The 21,432-nt window shown below is 42.4% G+C and overlaps 1 pseudogene; it reads left to right on the top strand.

The window, feature by feature from the left end:
• Positions 1-1,231: 1,231 nt before the first annotated feature.
• On the top strand, positions 1,232-19,194 carry LOC132515381 (uncharacterized; annotated as a pseudogene).
• The last annotated feature ends 2,238 nt before the right edge of the window (positions 19,195-21,432 follow it).

Genomic DNA, 21,432 nt, shown 5'->3' with positions numbered 1-21,432 from the left:
TTAAGAATACTTAAAAATGTAGCCTACATAGAAAGACATCCATGCCAGTGATGGAGACCAAGTTCAGAAGAGTGGTTACCCAGGGTCAGCTGGGGAGTGGCTGTGTTTGGGAAAGTGGTCACACCAGACTCTTCAACGGGAATGGTAATGTTTCACTTCACACACTGGCTGGAGGACGGAGGAGTGTCTGCGATGTTATAATGTGAGCACGCTGCATGTGAAAGCCATTGCTGACCACATCTAGGGGATCTGATGCGCGGTAGCTGGTAGTGGGTGGAGGCATCCAGAAGGTGGTGGTAGAAGAGAAACGTTGTACACGTAACGCCTAAGGCCTGACCAGAGGACGACCACTGTTCTAGAAACTGGACACAAATCCAACTTCTACGGCCAATCTTAGAAGACAAACTGAGGCATATTTAAAATTTTAACACTTTATGTGAGCAAAAATAGATTTAATTCAGGCACCACAAAGCGGAAGAGGTGAGGAGCACTCCAGCCACAGGAGCTGCAGAGATGTTTATTTTAAAAGGGCAGAAGCAAAGCAAGGAAACGACTGATTTGCTATGGCTTTAACGCCTAGTTGGTGGTTTGTTAACTGGTTGTCCTCAGCGGTTTTCGTCACCCTGAGGCGTTGACAGGCTTAGATTTTGGTTGGTTTACATAGGCAGCCGCATCACTAGAGCCACCGCCGTCTAACGGCCTCCTTGCAAGGTTAATTTACTAACACCAATTGTCTGAATCCTTCCTCTCACTCAGTCACTTCACTTCCTACGCCTCAGTTTCTCTTCTGTAAAGTGGATATTCAGTAGGAAATTCTCTGTGGAGGTGTCAGTACGAAACAAGGTGATTATTAGTAACCACGATCATGTCCTGAATGCATGGAACACGTCAGCATTTGCCAACCACCGTGTCAAGTCAGCAGAAACTACAGAAATTAAGAGCTCTCCGCAGAAATTCACACACCCGTGCACCATGTAACGGACCACAGGCGGACGTTCATTCAGCCTTTCCTGTGTCCCTCAGAGAGTGCACGCTCTCTCCTGGGCGGGGCGAGCACAGACAGCCGGAGTTTAACTACTTTTAAAATTCCTTGATACAACCATGTCTCACTTTTGTTTGGACCAGTCAGCAAACGTTTTTTGTAAACCCCAAACCCTCCACACCTCCTACCTTTCGCGCCGCCCTAGTCTCAAAGCTCCCGCGACTGCTCCTCAAGCTAGGCCGCGTCGTCATGGGAGGCGGGGCTGCGTGCTGCTCCTCAAGCCGCGTCGTCATGGGAGGCAGGTCTGCTTGCGGACGCACGGCGAGCGCGCAGAAGTCCTCGAGCCCCGCCCCCACGGGCCCGCCCAGAGGCTTAAACCGCAACCCCGCGGCTCGGGAGGGCGTTGATGCCCGCGCCAACACCAGGCCGTGCGTGGGCTCCGGAGCGCGGCATGGAGGGGCCGGCCTAGCTGGAGCCCGTGGCCCTATGTCTTCTGGCTGCGACTCCGGTCCTGCGCACGCTGCGGGGCCGCAGCCGCCGGGCGGTGAGCGCCCGAGGGGCCGGGAGGTGAGCCGGGGCCCCAGGCGGGTGTGGGCATCGTGTCCGCAGCCAGCGTTCCCGAGGCCGCGCTCGGGCCATGATCACTCGGTGAAGCTGGGCCGGGAGAGCGCGGCCGACTTCTTCTCGCGCTCTGAGGACCTGTGCGCGCTGCAGGGTTCGGTGCCTCTGCCCGCCTTGCCCGCTTCCCTGCAGGAGAGCCTGCTGGAGTTAATGCCGACCGCCTCCACGGGGTGGACTGGGCGCCGCTCCTGAGCGCCCTCTGCCCCTAATCTGTATCCAAAGCTTCTTCCAGCCACGGCTTGGCGAGACAAGTTTGTACTTCGCGCTTCCAGGGGCTGTCGTGTGGGCGCTACGAAGTGAAGTTTTAGATGGTACAAGGTGGAGGGTGGGCACTAGAACCGGTGCCCAGTTCCCGGGTGTGCGTGCAGTAGGCGGGGCGTGCGACCTAGGACTCCTGCCAGCTCGGTGACCCCGGCCTAGTGCCTTAAGGCTTCAAGGTCTCAGTGTTCTCATCTGTAGCATGGGCTTAATAGGACCCGGTCTCTGTGGCGGTTACAAGGATGCACTGTTCATGCTTGTAGGTTCTACAATGTAGTACACTGAGCACAGTTTGGAGCATCGTTAATTGTTGCACAGATGTTACCTGGTCTGTTGAATGACTTTGCCTGGTACACACCAAAGCGATTAGGAAATGCGTATATCCCCGCTTCATTTCCTTTCCATTAAAACAGGGCTCAGGAAAAAAAAATCTTTTTTCAATAGTCGTATCATGTAGTGGAAAGAGCACCGGTGTGAAGGCAGCTTAGGGTTTGAATTCCAGGGCTTATGCTCTCTGTGGCCTGGGCAGGTTACTTTTGAACTGCAATCCCCACACTTGTAAAATGACTTTAAAAACCACTCTTTCTGTGGGTTCTTAGAATTAATTAAGCAGGTTATGTGTGTAAAGTATCCTGGCACTTGAATGAGTTGTCAGAACCAAGGGCTGCTGGAGACGATGCTTCTGCCCTAGGTAATCTTCTCTTCTACTGGGGGGCAGGTAAACACAAGCACAGTAGTCAGTGCTCTGGAAGAAGTGAGTTCTGGTGCTACAGAGCGCAAAATCTTTTTTTTTAATTTAATTATTATTTTATATTGGAGGATAGTTGATTTACAACATTGTGTTAGTTTCAGGTGTACAGCAAAGTGATTCAGTTTTACATATATCCATTCTTTTTCAGATTCTTTTCCCATACAGTTTGTTATAGGATATGGAGTAGAGTTCCCTGTGCGATGCAGTAGGTCCTTGTTGATTACCTATTTTATATATAGTCGTGTGTATATGTTAATCCCAAATTTCAAATTTATCCCTCCCCACCCCCATCTTTCCCCTTTGCAGAGCACAGAAACTTGGAAGGGAAAGTTCAAGGTAGGCTTCTTGGAGGAGGTGCCATCCTTTCTAAGGATATGTAGAAACTCCTGGGGTAGCAGGAGGGAGCAGTGTGTGTCAGAGTTTGAGAAATATAAGAAAACATGGAAAAACTAAGGTACAGGACTGGAACTCAGGGTTTGGGCAAGAAATGAGAGTTGATGCTGGAAACCTACTGGGGCCCGACAGAACAGTGCCTTGTTTGTCCTGTCAGAAGTTTAGATGTTTATCCCAAAGGCTGTGGGAAACACTGAAGAACAGTGAGATGCACTTCTGGTTTTGAGGCTCTCTCGGACCTCCATGTGGAAGGCAGTTGATTGGGTGCAGGGTGAATTGTAATCTAAGGGTCCCACTTAAGTTATAAAAGGTTGGACTGGGTTTTGGAGATCAGAGACAGAATTGGTGGGGCCTGGTGACCAGTTAGAAAAGGGAGGGCAGCAAGCGTGGGTGACAGTTTACAGCTGCATCTTTTTGTGAGATACAGAGCACAGTAGGAAGGGATTGGGGGTGGCGAGAGGATCTTACTTCATCTTCAGTGCTTTAGAGGGGCCTGGTAGACGGGTCTGGGCCTAAGGTACAGATCTGGGCTTTGTGGGAGGACAGGTGTTTGAAGGCATGGGAGATACTTAGGTTACCCACAAGATGATACAGAGAATCATAGGTCTGAGAGTTTTTTATGTGGGTATATTTGAGGGTGTTAATAAGCTGAGAGAAAGTAGCCAGCAGAGAAAGGGGGTGAAGATCTAGGAGAGGAAATGATTGTTCATTTGTTTTCAAAAAGCTGAATACTTATTGTGTGCCTGGCCCCTTTTTTAGGATCTGGGGTTCACACCATCTGTTATCTCTCCTGCAAGGACAGTTCAACTCATCCCCTGGTGAAGAGAAGTCAGATTATTCTTTGCATCCCATTCAGGTGTAGGAACTGTTCTGTACCTCTGATGGGACTTTACTTAACCAAAGTAATAATGTAGAAATCAAAATAAATTCTAGCTGGAAGGGACCTTAAAGGCTACTGTACTTAATTTTGCCGAATATTTTACATTGAATTTAAGAAAAATTTATTGCAGAGCCCATTCTCTTCAGAGTTTCTTCACTGAACTTTCTTTATGTCTTCAATCCAGTGGGTCCAGCTTGTAGATTTTGGCCTCCTCCTAAATTTGCTTCTTCATCCATATTACATTTTGCCTGGACTATGGCAGAAGCTCCTGGGTGGTTTCGCGGCCCCTGGACTCAGTTCCTCTAAGTTCATCTGCCTACTGGGGTTGAGTGATCTTCTAACATGAAAAGATACGCCTAAAATAATGCTGCTAATGGCTTGCCCACACAGAGTTAGTACATACTAGCCGCCCAGCATGTGCTCTGCACAGAGGCGTGTAGTCTGAACTGTGCTTGGCCAAGCCTCATGGGGCTCTTTGGCCCTGAGGAAGCGGAGCTTTCTGTGGTCACTCCCTTTATCTAATTGGTCCTTCAGCAGCGTGGCTCCTTTTTCTAATCAGCGGAGGCACCCTTACTCAGCCAGTGGTAGCCCCAGGCCTCATCACCTGTGGGATACAAGCCATGCTCTCTCCCAGGCTTGCTTGGGCCAACATCTCTATTTTCATTTCTGTCTCTTCTCACACTTGGACCCCTGCCCTTTAGTCATCGCCACATGCAGTATTTACTGTGCCCAGCCGGTGTCAGCCTTGAGTGTCATTGCACAGGTGCTCCCTCTGCAGTTAATGCACCTCCTCCTCCAACTCTGCATAGCCTCATCTTTCTAGATTCTGCTTCGGGGTTATCATGAAGCCATCACTTGGATATAACATTCTGCCTCCAAAGGAACCTCTGTGCATAAAGGTTATGTTTCTTTATCTCATGTGATTGAAATTTTGAGTTTACACATCTCCCTCCTTAATGAAGGCTTTAAGGGCAGGAGTCGTTTCTAATCCTTAGCACAGAGCAGGTGCTTTTTTTTTTTAATGCTTTTTAATGATGATAAAATGTATGGTTTAAACCACTTATTTTACAATAATTTTGCTTTAGCTTCTGGCAGAAATAAAGTTTACAGAAGTCGTGTTCCTGCGATAAGAAATAAAGATGTGACCTCCAGCTGTGTAAAGCTCTTAAATGCTGTGTAAGTGCGTCGGGTGCGCTAAGGAACCTGGAGCTAAGTGGGCTAGTTGTGAGAGAGAGACTTAACTGTGTTAACAATGGTAAGCCTTCATTGTGTCCTGCCGACATTTGATAGTTGCTGTTGGGGCAAACTAAACCAGTAAAATTTTAAACTCTTCCTCCATTTTAAAGGGATTGAATAAATTGGCCACTTTGGTGCACCTGTGTCCTGCGACTTGTCCAATTAGAGATGGAGGTTTAGAAAGTGAGTTTCAGTCTTGTTTAAGTCTCTTCCCATCAGACTGGTTTTGTGATTTCCTACACACCATGTTACTTCCTGTCTACCTTTTCTTGGTGTTGTTCATGCCTGGATTGTCTCCTGTACCTGCTCAAACCTTGGTCTGTTCTCATTTGTACCATGAAATTTTGTCATGCTGGATACTGTCAGAACTAATTTTACTTAACTTTGTGTTAAGCCACAAACCACACATTTTGTATATTTTCTGTTTTTTTTGTTTGTCTATATTTTTATGGTTTTCTCAAGAAATATTATGGGAAGGGAAATAGCAAGATGTAAAGAGCAAAAAAGTCATCATTCTCTTTAAATTGTTAGAACATCTAGCTGCAATCATAATTATGATGCACTGTGGTATGTGTTAAAAGAGGAAATACATGTAATGTCCCGTAGGAGCAGCAAACTCAGTGGTGTTAGTGGGGCTGTGTCATGGAACTAATCAAAAAGCACGTGACTGTTGGTTGGTGTCCTGAAACATTAGTGTGTGTTCCCTGTGTCCAGTAGTGGTCTGGAGGGGTCAGGAAGACTGCCTTTCAATTTGAGGGAACAGAGAGCTTGAGGTCCTCTCTCTTATATTGCTCTAGTATACTGCATAGCACCTAATAAAATACTGGGTTTATAGTTGACTTTTAAATCACTGATTGATAAACAACATTGGGATGTATCTTTGGAAATGAAAATAGGAAGAATCTTATGCTTTTTATTTTTTTCCTTTTTTTCCTATATCTGAAAAGATATGTAGTACTTTGCTGAGTGGTTGGGAATAAAGTTTGCGTATTCAGTGTATTCAGTTTTAGTATCTAAATAGAATTAAACTGTTGCAATAAACTGGAATAACACTTTGTTACTGACAAGTTTTAGAATGCATCTGTTCGTCAATTACCTGTTTGGGAAGATTGTAGTTAATGATTTTGAGAATGTGGCTATAAACCTCCAATTGACTCAAGAAAAGCAAATAAGTCAAGATTGACAAATGTATAGGCTCTTCATCTTATTGTGTGTGTGTTTTTTTCCTTTTAGTTATTTTTCAAGGTATAAAGAATTCTATCACACTTAAGACAAGTTAAGTAAACTTCATGGGGTGTAATCTGACATGGCAGGGAGCAGATCACATGGCCTAGATCTTAAAGGTGATTTTATGTTTAAACTTTCATGAAAACATATGTGATTGAAGCACATTAATATATTGATACAGATGGCAGTTCATTTTTGTCTTTTTTTTTTTTTTTTTTGCGGTACGGGGGCCTCCCACTCTTGTGGCCTCTCTCCCGTTGCGGAGCACAGGCTCCAGACGCGCAGGCTCAGTGGCCATGGCTCACGGGCCTAGCCGCTCCGCGGCATGTGGGATCTTCCTGGACCGGGGCATGAACCCGTGTCCTCTGCATCGGCAGGTGGACTCTCAACCACTGCGCCACCAGGGAAACCCTAATTTTTGTCTTTTGATACATGTGAGTGCAGCTTTCATTTTGCTGAAAGAATATGACCAGTTTTCAGTTTGGGATTCTACAATTTAGTAAAGATACTCCACTTAATTTTAGAAATAAGAGATTTAATATATAATACCTAATAATACTTTTATGTATTTTAGTTACTGAAAATATTTATTGTAATACTGTGAAGAAACTATGCCGTCATAGTCTTCAAGACTTAAATGAATCAAGTGTTTATTAGCTGCTGTAGTTTTTAAACTAATAAAAATCAGTACATCAGCAATTTGTAAATACAGTTTTTAAAATAATGCCTTAACAACTTTACAGTGGTTATAATGACTGTATTTAGGCCTAAAGTTATTTAATAATTTGACATGAAGCCTTTTTAATAGTTTGATGGTGCAGATCAGGGATAGGTAATCTATGGCTGGTGGGCCAGATCCAGCCCGTCGCCTGGTTTTGTAAAGGAGGTTTTTTTGGAACATAATCGCACCCATTGTTTACATGGTAGTTATGGCTACTTTCACCCTACGCCAGTGGGGCAGAGTAGTTGCAACAGAAACTGTATATCCCACAAATCTGGAAATGTTTAAATTTAGGTTTTAAAAATTGAAAAATTCTTTGAACCTATACAGGGCAAGTCCATTGACCCCTGAGGTAGAAAACAGCCAAGAACTTTGGTGCCAAAGCCAAATGGCCTAGGTTCAAATTCCCTTTCTCCCATTTCATAGCTAGTGACCATGGGCAAATCACTTAACCTCTATGCCTCATTATGAGGTTTAACTGAACTCATTTGTATAAATAGTGCCTGGCGCATACTAAGCACTGTGCAAGTGATTGCTGTTGTTTCTGCTTGGAGCTTTTATAAGTTATTGTTAATAGAAAAATGACACTAATGATTTTCCTTTTAGAGTGTCAAAGGCACTTTGAGTCTTTTATTTTTTCAAGAATGTAATAAGACTTTTTTCATTTACAGTCAGTGTTCCCTGTTACCAAAATTTACTTTATGAATATAAAGAATTGAATGTCTTTAAGACAGTACTTGTGCTTAGATGTCAAACCATTATCTTCCCAAGGCACATCCAACTGGCTCTGCATAGTCCAGGCCTCTGAAGTTTGTGTGCACACCCTAGGTAGCATGTGAGATCCATTTTGTAAATATAGTTTTTAAAATAATGCTTGGACCTTCCCTGGCGGTCCAGCAGTTAAGACTATGTGCTCCCAATGCAGGGGGCTTGGATTCGATCCCTGCTCAAGGAACTAGATCCCACGTGCCTGCCGTAACTAAGAGCCCACATGCCACAACTAAAAGATCTGGCATGTTGCAACTTAAGACCCGGCACAGCCAAACAAACAAACAAATAAATAAATAAATATTTTTTAAAAATAAGTAAAACAAAATAATGCCTTAGGAGTTAGGAAAAGAAAATATCAGAATGTTTTTACCTTTGTATTATTTTAAAAAATCTGTGTAGTTTATCATGTACCTAAATTATATGTATGGAACTTTGTGTATATAATTTGTTAATAAATAAGATGCTTGTTAAAAAGTTTTCTTATGGTTTTCCCAGTCAGGTGTTTGGAGGCCATTGGAGGACAGAATGATGAAATATAGAGCCTCAGCAAAGATAGAATTTAGAACCAATTCCCTGACTTAGAAGATAAGGAAAATAATTCATAGACTGTAATTGAGTTGTCCAACTTTACATAAGTGTTCAGAAACAGGAAATCCAGTGGCTAGAATCTAATCACTGACTGACTAGAATCTGGGTCACTGGACTCATAAACCAGAAGTGACTGTTTCATTTCTCAGGTTGATGCTCCTGGTATATATACTTGATATGTGTGTGTGAAAATCTCTGACATAATAAGCCGTACTCAGTAGGCACACACTGTTTCCTTATTCAAGCATCTTAATTTCATCCCATTAAATCTTTGAAGTATCAGACTATCAGAAGGCATGAAGAAACCTGGGCTGAGAGTCTTCGTTCCAGGAGACCTGATCTTGACTGTATGGCTGGTTTGAGGCGCATCACTCTGAACTGCAACACGCTCATTGGTGACCTGGGTGCAAGTGCTTTGGCAGAATCTCTTAGTGAGGATTTATGGCTTAGAGGTAAATTCTAAAATTGAAAATATTGAATTTTTAATATGATATATGCTTAGCTTTTGGCATGATACTGTTGTGATAGGATGTTTTTTAAAGCCTCATTTTACTGATAGCTTTTATTTTGCTTTTAAACTTTCTCTAAGAGTTGCATATATCCTTTATAGAAAATACAGAGTAACAAGAGAACAATTACCTATAATTTTAATACCCAGATATAATCACTGTTCATTTTGGTGTATATACTTTCAGTCTTTTTTTTTCTATAAATATATTTGTACACTTAGGGATTACAAAAGTAGAATTGTAGTATACTTGCTATTTCATATTCCTGCTTTTTTCACTTAATGATGTATCATGTAGTATTGCGTCGTATTGATGTCCCATAGTTTAATCAATTCTTTGCCATTAGATTTAGACAGTTTGCTTTTTCCTGTCAGAAACAATGTGAATACGTTATATATACATCTCTGTGTCCATCGGGCTTACTTCTGTAGAATAAGGTACTACAAGTGGAATGACTAAGTGTGACATATTTTTAAGACTTTTGATACACATGGCCAATTACCACCCAGAAATGCTATGCCAGTTTGTAGTCCACCCCAACAGTAGATGTGAAGCCTGCCTCTCACAAACACTGGCTTGTAGCACTTGTAAAAAAATGTAAAACTACAAAAATGAGTACCTCTCCATTTTCTATGCAAGTGGGATTACTCCAAATTCTATAACATTTTTCAATTAAGTTAGTATGAGCATTTTAGCAAGTCAGTAAATTTGCATCTCCTGCATCATTTTTTGGAATTGTTCAGTATTCCATTATATGAATATGCCACAGTGCACATAGCTTATCCATTCTTGTGTATAAGCTTTGTCCAGTTTTTCAGTTACAAATAGTCCTCTGATATATATCCTTACCTATATCTCTGACTATTTTGGTTAAATTCTTAGAAAGAGAGTTGTTGGATCAAAAGGGTATAGACATTATTTAAAGGCTTTTCTTACAGAATCTTGCCTTAATGTGATAGGAGAATAACCACATTTTGTTTTATTTTGTATTCATTTGATTTACTGGTGAGGTTTACTGGCTGTTTGTATTAATTTGGCTATTTGGTTAATTATACCCTGTGTCCATTCTTCTGTAGTGAGAGTTTGTAAGGGTTGTATCATATCCTGTCAGATCCATATGTCTGACTTGCTATTTCTATGTGTCATGGGGGTGTTGAAAGACTCCAATTATTTTAATGTGATGGTCCACTCAACACTTAAATAAATGACTCATGATAGTTATATTTTTTAATACCTGTGCTTTGGTGATGATCCCTTTGGTTTAAATGAGTAGGTTGTTCAGCCCCTAGAATTCATGATCAGTTTTTCTGGTTTTTGTCTGACTTTTTATGGAGAGAGTTCTTGACAATCATATTTCATGATAGGTTTTTAGTATGTATTCTCTATTCACACAGTGTTTGAATTTGTTATTATTTGTAACCTCTTAGACTTGTCTTTTTTTCCTCTAAAACTAACAGTTATTACATTTCTTCTATTTTGTTTTCCCCTTTTAACTAGTTTCATGTGTGATTTGGAGCTGAAGATCATGATCAAAAGAATGCAGTGCATTTCTGAGCTCCACCAGGTTTTGCTTGTGAGGTTTACATGCCACTGCCGCCCTTGCTAATTATGAACTGAGATTCATTTTGTGATGCTTTTTGCTCATAGGTTATATACAGTTATTCTTCAGTTCCGTAATTGTAAAATATGTTGGATGATTTATTGGGACTAAAGGCAGGGTTATCATTGCACATCCAAGAAGAGGTTTTTAAATTGGATTATGCATTATGTGTGTGCGTATACATTTCTGTTTTTTTCCATATCCAAAATTACAAACCTGCCATGACTTCTCTTGTGCAGGACTCTTCCACACGTGAGAAAATGGGAGCTGTCTATATGTTAAATCTGTATAGACTTTGCAAATGACCTTTTGTCTTTCATCAAAAGCACTGGACCTGCAGCAGTGTGGCCTCACCAGTGAGGGAGCAAAGACTTTACTAAAGGCCCTTGAAACCAACAGAACTCTGCTCGTTCTGGATATAAGAAAAAATCCACTTATTGGTATGTGGTCACTTTTTTTAAATTGATAAACACATAGGAAAACAAAAAGAATTTGTTCACGTATTGACAGTTTTTAAAACTTAATGTGTTTAACTTTCCTCATCATATACAGCTGGCCCTTGAACAATGTGGGGCTAGGGGTGCCGACCCCTACGCAGTTGAAAATCTGGGTATAAGTTTATAGTCAGTGGTTCCGCATCTGTGGATTCAACCAACCTTGGATCGTGTAGGATGATAGTACATATTTATTGAAAAATATCCGTGTGTCAATGGACCAGCGAGGTTCAAACCCATGTTGTTCAAGCTGCAACTGTACTTTTCTAGTGTTGCACTTCCCTTATGTCTTTAGCAGATAATGTACTAATTAAAGTGAATTATACTTGTAAATTGTTCTTATCTCTACTCTAAATAGAGGTGAACCTAGATACTAAGACTGCTTCCACGAAGAGCATTATTTCTTTCCTGTGCAACCTCTGAATTCTTGCCAGAAGTACTTTATTCATTTGTCAGATTCACAAGTAATTTTTTTACTATCTTCTGTGTGCCAGATATGGGTTTAGGCACTAGGGATAAAGCAGTGAACCAGACAGACAAAAGTCTTGCCCTCATGGAGCTTACATTCTAGTGAAGGAGTTCAGATAGAAATGAGTAAACAGATAAGTCATATAATTTTAGGTAGTAGGAAGTGCAAAAATATCTTAATGTAAGGAGAGTGAGGGGGGGCAGGTAGGACTCCATTGGACAGGTTTGTTAGGGGATGGCTTTACTGGAGAAGTGGCATTTGAATGGAGACCTGAATGAAGAGAGGAGCAAGCCATGGAAGAACTGGAGTAAGCACATTCCAGGACAAGGAGGCAATGAGTATGCAGGCATGTAGGTGGGTGGAGTATTTAAGGAAAAGCAAGGAGGCCAACATGGCCAGAGTACTGAGTGAAGAAGAGTGTGGTATGACATGAGGTCAAGGAGCTAGCCAGGGGTCTGCTCTTGTAAAGTCTTGAAGGCCAGAGTAAAGATGTGGATTCTTCTAAACGAGTAGAGGGTTTTGAAGTGGGACAAGGCATGATCCAAATAGTATCTGAATAAGATGACCTGGTATAGAGAATAGACTTGGGGGGATAAAGAAGAGAAACAGGGAGGCCAGTTAGGAGACTATCACAGGGTTCCAAATAAGAGATGTTTATGGCCTAGGTTAGGTTGGAAGTTTGCAGCAAGTGAAAAGTGGTTGAATTCAGGTTGTGTTTTGAGGGTGTAGCTAACAAGGCTTGCCGATATATTAGGTGTGGGGTATGAAGGAGACAGTAACAAGGAGACAAGTCGTTGATGATTATGTGTGCAACTGGGTGGTATCACTTAGAAGGGGGCTGATGGGAGGAGCAGCTTTTGAGGGAATATCAGGACTTTGGTTTGTTATCTTTGATGCCCTTTAGGTATCTAGGTGTCTGGACGGTGCTCAGACTGTACTTTCTATCCAAAGGTATGTAAAGCCACTTTAGATGCAAAATGTTTAAAGCTGACCTTTGCTGCTGCCAAAATAGTAGCCACTGGGGGCAGTCTGCAAGATGGCATCTTAGGTTTTTGAGGAAGAAATTAGAATACACAAGCGGGAAATAAGTGTATAATTACATAATGTAGACTTCATATTTAATTTTATGGGAAAAGCAATAATTAGTTGGCTTTTGGTTTTAAATGGAAATAGCCACTCATTAGGAAATAATTACTCTAATTTCAATTTATTTTACTTTAAATCATTCTGTGATGAAAGCAGTTACCAAAAAAGGTCTCCAGAATGGAAAGAGTGCCAAGTTAGAGGCATATAACATGTTTTAATTCTCTTGGAAGAATTTCTCTTTAATGGCTTGTTTTTCTTTCCTTTTTAAAAGAAAATTATCAAGGTACTTTCTGCCATCTTAAAACTAAGTTTTTAGTCAAATGAAATGGCTTTTCTGTTTTTGAAAATGTTGTGTGATGCTTTAATTTAGCTTCCCAGAAATGCAGATTGAAGACCTTTTATTAACTTAAAATATCTTAATTTCCAATGAAGATCAAACCCTCCTAAATTACCTGTAACTTAAATGGCATATTTATCATTTCTGTCTCAGTACCAGTGGATAACTTCTCCATCGGTGAAGGAACCATACAAAGCTGCTAGACAGAAAAGGAGAACTATAATTTTGGAAAGTGGTCGAAAAGGAAAAGCTACTATTAGAATTGGTAACTCTTTCTTTTTTTTAATGCTACTAGAATTTATACCCCTTATATTTTCCGGTGGGCTAAAATTAAAACAGCGTTAATGGTTATTCCTTAACGGTTAATTACTTCCTTAACGGTTAGCTGTCAATATTATTTGTGGTTCTTATGGAACGTGCCTAGGATGTTCCTGACACATAGTGTTTAATATGTATTAGATATTAATTTTAATGTGATAAAGCTCTTGAAGTGACAAAATCCATATCCAGATATGAGGTCACCTTTTCTCCCTTTCATGTGGGGTCCATGCCTTAGGAAAGAGAGGGAAGCATGTGATGTGTCTAGTGACAACCCCAAGATAAAATAAAGTAGGCAGAGCCCTTGGCGCTTTACAGATATGAATACCTTTTATTGTCATCACCACCCTGTGAACAGTGTTTTACAGCAGCGCAGACAGGTTAGGGTCAGGTGCAGCGGGGAAGTGGGATCAGGCAGGAGAAGGACATGGGGAGAGTCGGGGGGGGGGCTGGTTCCAGAGTCTTTACTAAGGAAACAACAAAAATCACAGATGATAATGACTGTTTTTTCAAAATGCAGGAATCAGTGGAAAAACTAGAAATGATCATGTTCAGAATTGTGATCAGTTATGTCTAAGTATGTAAAAGTCAGTTACTTTCCCATAAGCCAGAAATAACAATAAAAAACAAGGAAAGATCCCATTTGCAATAGTCACAAAAATTAGCAAATATCTAGAAGTCAGTTCAGTGTTCACCTGAAAAAGTTAGTGCAAAAGGATAGATGAAACATATTAAACATATATGTTAACATTAATAAAATGTAATGTTAACATATGATCTATTAACATGTAAAGCCACTGGCAGAGGGAAACACAGATCGGTGGAAAAGTCCAGAAACTGGTCCCTGTTTACTTGAGAATTGTATTTTAACTTAGACAATTTTAAAGTCTAACTTGACTTTTTGTCTAATTGACTGATTGAAGCATTGATAATTCATTTAAACAGAAATTATATATTTGCATCACAGCATACACAAATTCTAATCAGTCGAAAAGATGCAAATGCAACTAAATGCAAGAAGCAAATATAAAATACAGGAGAGAATTTCTGTGTAAGTGTAGGGAGTACAGAAGCCTTCCTAAGTAAGCCATAAAACTCAGAAGCCATAAAGTAAAAGATATTTAATTACATGAAAATTTAAAACTTTTCTACAGTTCAAGACATAAAACAAAATGACAGACACAAAAGTTTGGTAGTGTATTAACATATAAAAGTTACTGTTGATATAGAGGAGAACCCACAAATAAATGAAAAAGGATAACCAAATTTTAAAAAGGCAGGGGATGGTTTCTACCCGTATGAGCAAACAACTCAGAAGAAACACAGCTGGCTACTAACAAATGAAGAGGGGCCAACTTCTTTAGGAAATGCAGATGAAAACCATGGGATTTTCTTCCCCTCTGATGGGCAGAAATTCTAGACTGATAACATCTGGTGTAGACGAGGGAACAAGCACACTTTGCCTATGTTAAGTACAATAAATGTGTTCAATTCTGGAGTGAGGTTTGCAGCGTCCATCAAAGTTCAAAACTCTCTTGCTCTTTGACCAAAGACTTTTACTTCTAGGCACCTGCCCTCTGCCAGTACTCTGCCTTGCACAGAAGTGTGCATAAAATCAGGCACCCCCAAGTCCAATGAGGGATACTTACGTAATGGAGAAAATCTAGAGACAACCCGGATATCCTTCAGGAGGGATCTGATGAAGGAAATTAGGATCCATCCGTGGTATGGAGTAACGTGTGTGTGGAGAACGGGGAAGGTCTGTGAGCAAACTGGGAAGATGACCTGATACATCATCAGGTCAAAAGGAAAAAGAGCAGGTGTAGAAAAGGACATTTCTGTTATTCCACTTAGAAACCCACAGTGTTTGTATTTGTAAATACTGTATATGTACATATGGAAACACGCATATTTACACTTATACACATTTGTGTATCTGATCCTGAAAATGCACAAAAAAACGTTAATGGCAACCACCTGTATGGAAGGGAATAGATCTTTATATTTTTACTCTAGTTTTCCTAATCATGTGCAAATTTAGAGTTAATTTTTTATTTAAAAGTTAGGCAGTCAGGAGAGGCCTAGTGACTCTTTTGTGGGCTTCTCTCACCTCAGGATGCACTCGTCGCGCCCTTGTTGTTTCTGGTTTGTCTTTTGGAGCAGACACCACTGAAACGAGCGTCTTGTCATCGCTTGCCAACTGCCTGCGGTTTTCTTGCGCCCTCCTAACCCTCACCACCTTTGTGAGATGCTGTTTCGCGCTGAGGTGGTGCCTTTCCCCTCACACACACCCCTCTTATACCTTGGGAAGTCCCGGGGTTTCTCAGTGGGCATTCTAGAATACTCATCCCAGAGATGCAGTGGGTTTGTTTTTCAGCCACATGCATTTGGGGAAAACTCTGTTCCTGTATGAATTATCCTCTTGGGAGTTCACGATTCACCGGAGCTCTTGAGACGCTCTAGGAAGTTGAGTCAAGAAACCCTTGTAGCCCTGTTAATTCAGGATTTCCTAAATTTCTATGACTGACTGTGGCACCGCTTTTCCAGTCACAACCATCCTTATCAGCTTCCGTCATAGACTCCCTGGGGAGCGCTGCTCAGACTCTGTCCTGGAAGCTTTGCAGTCCCAGGATTACCCACTGCTTCCACACCCTCCCGGCCCCCTGCTAGCACTCTGTCAGCCTGGCACCTTCTCCCTGCCCCCCAACTCATTCAGGCCACAGGCCCTGCCCTCGCTGTGGGATTCAGTGATAACGCCTGGGAGCAGTGGCCCAGCACAGCCCACGGCAGTGCTCGGTGTGGCTCACAGGGTTTAAAACACGCAATTTGAGCCCTTACTGGAACATGGGAAGATGATTTAAAGCCAGATGTCTTATTTCATAATCCCCGTGTCTCTGAAAGTGGGAGAAACAGACTGGGAGGGCCGTATGTTTCAAGCAAAAGGGAGACTGTTTCTCTGTGGAAGTAAAGAACAGGCCCTCACAGTTAACAGGTAACGTAGGGAGTTTGTGCTGAGTCTGCCATGTTGGGCCTGTTATACTCATTTATATGACCATTGGGTCCCTATTGGCATTTGCATTTACTGCCCATGCTTGAAACACCCCAGTGTCCCTGTCTTGGTCACGAGCCCTAATTCTGTTGACCTAGAAAGTTCTTTGTGGGAGCTTTCTATCAGGGCTCTCCCGCAGTGTCCCTACCCTCAAGCCCCTATGTCCTAGTACTTCTTCTACAATGCAGAACTCCTTGTTGTGCAGACCTGATTGCTCCTCGTTGCTCCAGGATCCGATCGATCCAGTTCCTGGGAGAGCGTGTCTGCAGGGCCCTCTGCGATCTGCAGTCCTGCCCCCAACCAGGCACCCAGCACCCCAGGTGCTGCAGAGAACTTGCTGGGGTCCCCCGTGCCTTGGCAGAGACAGCTCTCTGCCAGATGCCCTTCCTTCGTCTCCCCCTGTCCTGACCCCTCCCACCTCCCTTCCTCTGAAACCTTCAACCTTCCCTCAGGCAGAGTTACTTGCTCAGCTCTGTGCTTCCACAGCCCTTGTCCTGTGGAATTTGAATTCCCTCCACAGCTGTCTTGCTAGGTTGGGAGCAGCTGATTCCCCTTCATCTTTTTCTTTCTTCCCTCAGCCCCACAGCAGGGACACTCTTGGGCACCTTGCGAATTTAATCTTCAGTTTCTAGTTGTTATGACATTGTTGCTGTGATGATACCACCTACGTTCACAGTAGGATGGATGAATGTGTGGGGGACGACTGTAAATACAGATTCTTTGTAAATCCACGTTTCTAATTCTTCCCCCTTTTCATATTTTTCCCCTTAAATCACATGTCCTTTTTGCTGCTTCCAGCTCTATAATTGGACTGTCGCCTGGGGAACCTGAGGCAGCAGAATATCAAAGAGGGTAGACACTAAGTTTTTAATGTAAATGTCAACCAGGATACCTACTAGCTGTGAAAAGGGGGTCCCAGAATTCAGGCTCAAAGCCTATTACCAGATACTTGGTTTCCCTGCTTGTGTCTCTTCTGTCTGTCGACGTGCACTTGACTCCTATTAACTTTAACAGGAATTATGTGTGTGCCCTGAGAGGCGAGCATAGCTTTTAATGGGGGCTTCCTCACCCTGCTTTTCTTTGCTGATTACTTTTAATGAATCCCATCCAGTAGAAGTGGAATAATAAGACAGGATGTGCTTGAGAAAATGGAGAGAGTTATTACATATTTTCCTTGTAATCCAGAATAACATGTCAGCTCTTCTTCTGTTTGTCTCCTTTGTTTGTCAGTGGAAGATAATTTTGGCTTGCTTACTTTCCAAATCAGAAACTGAAGTCCAATACTAACGTATCCTAGATGAAACTTGACTCATTCATTTTTGAGAGTCTGTATGAGCCCTGTGCAAGGTGCAGAGAATGAAAAGACAAATTTATTGACTTCAATAGATATTTACATAGCATTGAATGTGTTCCAGATGCTGTTCTGAATTCTATCAGTTATCTACTTTTGCATCATAGAACACTTCAAGACAGTGACTTAAAACCACAGCCATTTCTTTTGCTCAGGATTCTTTTCAGTCAGCAGGTGGGGCCGGGCTCAGTGGGGTGATTTCTTCTGGTCTCATCTGAGATCACTTATTCAACCAAAGTCATCTGGTGATCCACCTAGAGTCTAAATGGCCCCCCTCATCTGTCTGGCAGCTGTTGCTGGCTGGCTGTTGGCTCGGCCTGTTATTTCCAGCAGGCTAGCTCGGGCTTGCTTACATGGCAGTGATGTTTTAAGAGGGCAGGTATAGAAGCCGCATGCCCCTTGAGGCCTCAGCTTGGAAGTTGCACAGCGTCACTCCTGTTGCAGTCTCTTGGTCAAAGCAAGTCCACAAGGCCAGCCCAGATTCAAAAGGTGTGGAGCACAAGACCCCACCTCTTGCTGGGAGGGCTGCAGAGAATTTGTGGCCATTTAGTCCTCACATCAGAGAGGCACAACAGAGAGATTTAGTAACTTGTTCAAGGTCACACAGCTTGGGACAATACAGTGTTTTAAGTGCTTTGAAAGCTGCTGCTCATTATTTTTAAATCTTACCTCCACTATTCAGACCAACTCATTTTTTTTCTCTGCAGCCTTGTAGAGAAAGGGTCGTTCACATTGCTGTGTGGCTGCCATGGGTTGGAAGCCTCATATATGTTGTACCACTGAACTGTCATAACTAGTATGAAATGGAGATATTACTATTATTCCTAATATTCAGATGAGGAAACTGAGGCTCTTGGAAATTAAGTATGAGTCATATAAGAGAATGTTAACTCACTGTTCCATATGCAAGAGTGGTCTCCCTAAGTAAATTATAAATGTCCTGGCACAGATCTTTTTTTAATCTCTTGTTTGCATCTGGAAAATGGTTTTTAAAACTTTTCTGTTGCTTGTTAATGGTAGTTGCACATCGTAGAAAAATAGCTGGAACAAAAAACATGTTTTTCAGATGTCCAGTGGAGCCCCAGAATAAAAGCAAGATGAATATTCAATTCCACATTGGCAACACCAAAGAAGATGATGCTTTAGAAAAAAGATTTCTCGACAAAGCTCTTGAACTCAATATGATCTCCCTGCAAAGGCATAGGTGAGTACATGTTCCATTCAGAAGCTTGTCAGAGAATTGGTTTAGTTTTCAGACGCTGAAGGAGACACATCTAGGAGCCTGCCCATCCTGGAGTAGCAGTTATTGTAACTAGTTGGGAAAGACCGTTTGTTACGGGGGTGCTCCTGCTGCTGCTTACAGGCCCCTTAGCATGATTCCACGGCCGGGAGCATGGCGGGGGCCACACCTTCTAGGAGCTTCGGTCAAAATTTCCTTTGACAATCTCTGCTCTGACAGCACAGAGGGTGCCATCCCATCTCTGGTGCAGCTTGCACAGCCTGTTCAGTGTAAGAACAGACACTGCTGCTCCCCTGAGCGTCAGAGAGAGTAGTTAATTCTGTCAGCTCCATGAAAAACGTATGTTCTCACGCATGAGAATAGCTGCCTGCCCCCTGCACGGCAGGCTCATCGAAGAGTTGAGCTAACCTAGGTTACCTGTGAGCATGATGGTCCTTCACTGCGTTTGAAAGGAATTTTCTAATGACTGAGATGTGTGATGCTCCTGGCCACCTGCGGGGGCTTTCAGGTGGGAGGTTGGACACGATGGCTTCAGGTGCCGTGACTCTCGCAGGAGCTGGTGACGGGAAGGAGGGTCGTCCTGATGCTCAACCAGATGCTCCTGTTCTTAACGGCTGCATCGGTGGTTCTTCTGGGTCCATGGGAGGCATTCGGGCCTCTCTGCATAATGCTGTCACCATCGAAGATGTCAGAAGCTGGCAGTCTTCATGAAGCATTTTTTGGAGATGCACCAGCTATGAGCACATCCTAACCAATATACATTCTGCCCTTGAACAGTGTTCAAAATTGAGAGTCGTTTGGGCATGGCTAAAAAAACTAAACAAACACAGTATTTTTCTTGAATGAACATACTTATGATAGATTTTCTTCTTTTTTCAGAGAACAGCAAAACATCCACAGCTATCCCAAGCTGTTGAAACTTAACCTTAATTCTGACTTGAACTGGAAGCTTTTAAAAAGTCTTCTCTTGCTTTTCTACCAAATTCCAGCTACTGTTGTCTTTGCTGCTACTTTTTCTGCCTAGATCTCATATTCAAAGCTGTCTGTGGGTTTAATTATATGCCAATTGCAGGTTGTTGTTTTTAGAGACACACAGACACACAGCATGGAGGGTGGGTGGGGCCCTGTAGGTGCTGAATTTTGATCCTTTGCAAGATGACAGCAGTGGGGTCTTCTGGACTTTCTTTATACGGTTATTCTCATAAAGCGATAAAAGTGGCATACTATATGTTTATATAGCAAGGTCTGTTTTTTTTTTTTTTGGTTTTTTTTTTTTTTTGCGTTATGCGGGCCTCTCACTGTTGTGGCCTCTACGTTGCGGAGCACAGGCTCCAGACGCGCAGGCTCAGCGGCCATGGCTCACGGTCCCAGCCGCTCCGCAGCATGTGGGATCTTCCCGGACCGGGGCACGAACCCGTGTCCCCTGCATCGGCAGGCGGACTCTCAACCACTGCGCCACCAGGGAAGCCCGCAAGGTCTGTTTTTAATACCAAATAGTTTATATCTCTATGCATTTATGTCTCTGTGCCTTTATATTTCTAATAATACGGTTCTTGTTGGTATATGTTGAGACTTTGAGAATTTGTTAGGATCCCTGACCTTGTGCATTAGAGTGTTACGTTCTCAACAGTTGTGTGCCTCCCCTTCCCCCTCCCCTCTCCCTTTTTAAGCTGCTTCACAAGATTTGGAAGCTCCCTGATTCACTTTTACTTTCCTTTCAGTGGGTAGAAGAACGGTTGGTTGGTTGGTTGGTTTTTGTTTTTGTTTTTCAGTTATGCTGTTAAACTAAAAATCTGTGTTAAATTCCCTTACTGTTTCTTCACGTCACTGTTCAGTAACAGGAATATTCGGCCCTCCATCTTTTCGCTTTTATCTTGTTTCCTAATTTATTCCAAACCAAATGGAATTAAGGCATTGTGCTTGCTGGAAGGTAATTAAAAGACCCTAACACTTGGTGCATTACCTGGGAACACTGAGAAATGAAAAGAAAGGAGCAGACATCTTAGAGAGCAAACTGTCCTTGTGGAAGATATTTTGTTACTGCCAAGGAAGGTAGTCTAGTGCCTTGGTTTTTAAGGTATGGTGGGATGTTGAGACCTTTGACTGTTTGAAAATATTTAGGTTTGTGCAGTAAACTGCTGAAGCCTAGAAAAGGTTTAGTGCATGCTGTATAAGTGTCCCGTGCTTGCTGGGAGACTAATAAACTTGGAGGCTTAACACAAGAGAAATTTACTATCTCACAGTTGTAGAGGCCAGAAGTGTGATATCAAGGTGTCAGCAAGGCTGCTCTCCCTACAGATGCTCTAGGGGAGATTCTATCCCTTGCCTCTTTCAGCTCTGGTGGCCGCCATCTTCCTTGGCTTGAAGCCACATCACTCAGTTTTTGTCTCTGTCTTCACATCACCCCCTTTCTGTGTCTGTATCTTCTCTTTTGTCTGTCTCAAATGTCCCTCTGCCCTTCTTGTATAATAAGGACAATTGTCATTATATTTAGGACCCATCCACATAATATAGGATGGAAATCCCATCTCAAGATCCTTAATGACATTTG

The sequence above is a fragment of the Lagenorhynchus albirostris genome, chromosome 2 (assembly GCF_949774975.1).
Source record: "Lagenorhynchus albirostris chromosome 2, mLagAlb1.1, whole genome shotgun sequence".
Classification (NCBI taxonomy): domain Eukaryota; kingdom Metazoa; phylum Chordata; class Mammalia; order Artiodactyla; family Delphinidae; genus Lagenorhynchus; species Lagenorhynchus albirostris.
The sequence above is the reverse complement of the archived record's forward strand: the minus strand, read 5'-3'. Positions and strand labels throughout refer to the sequence as shown.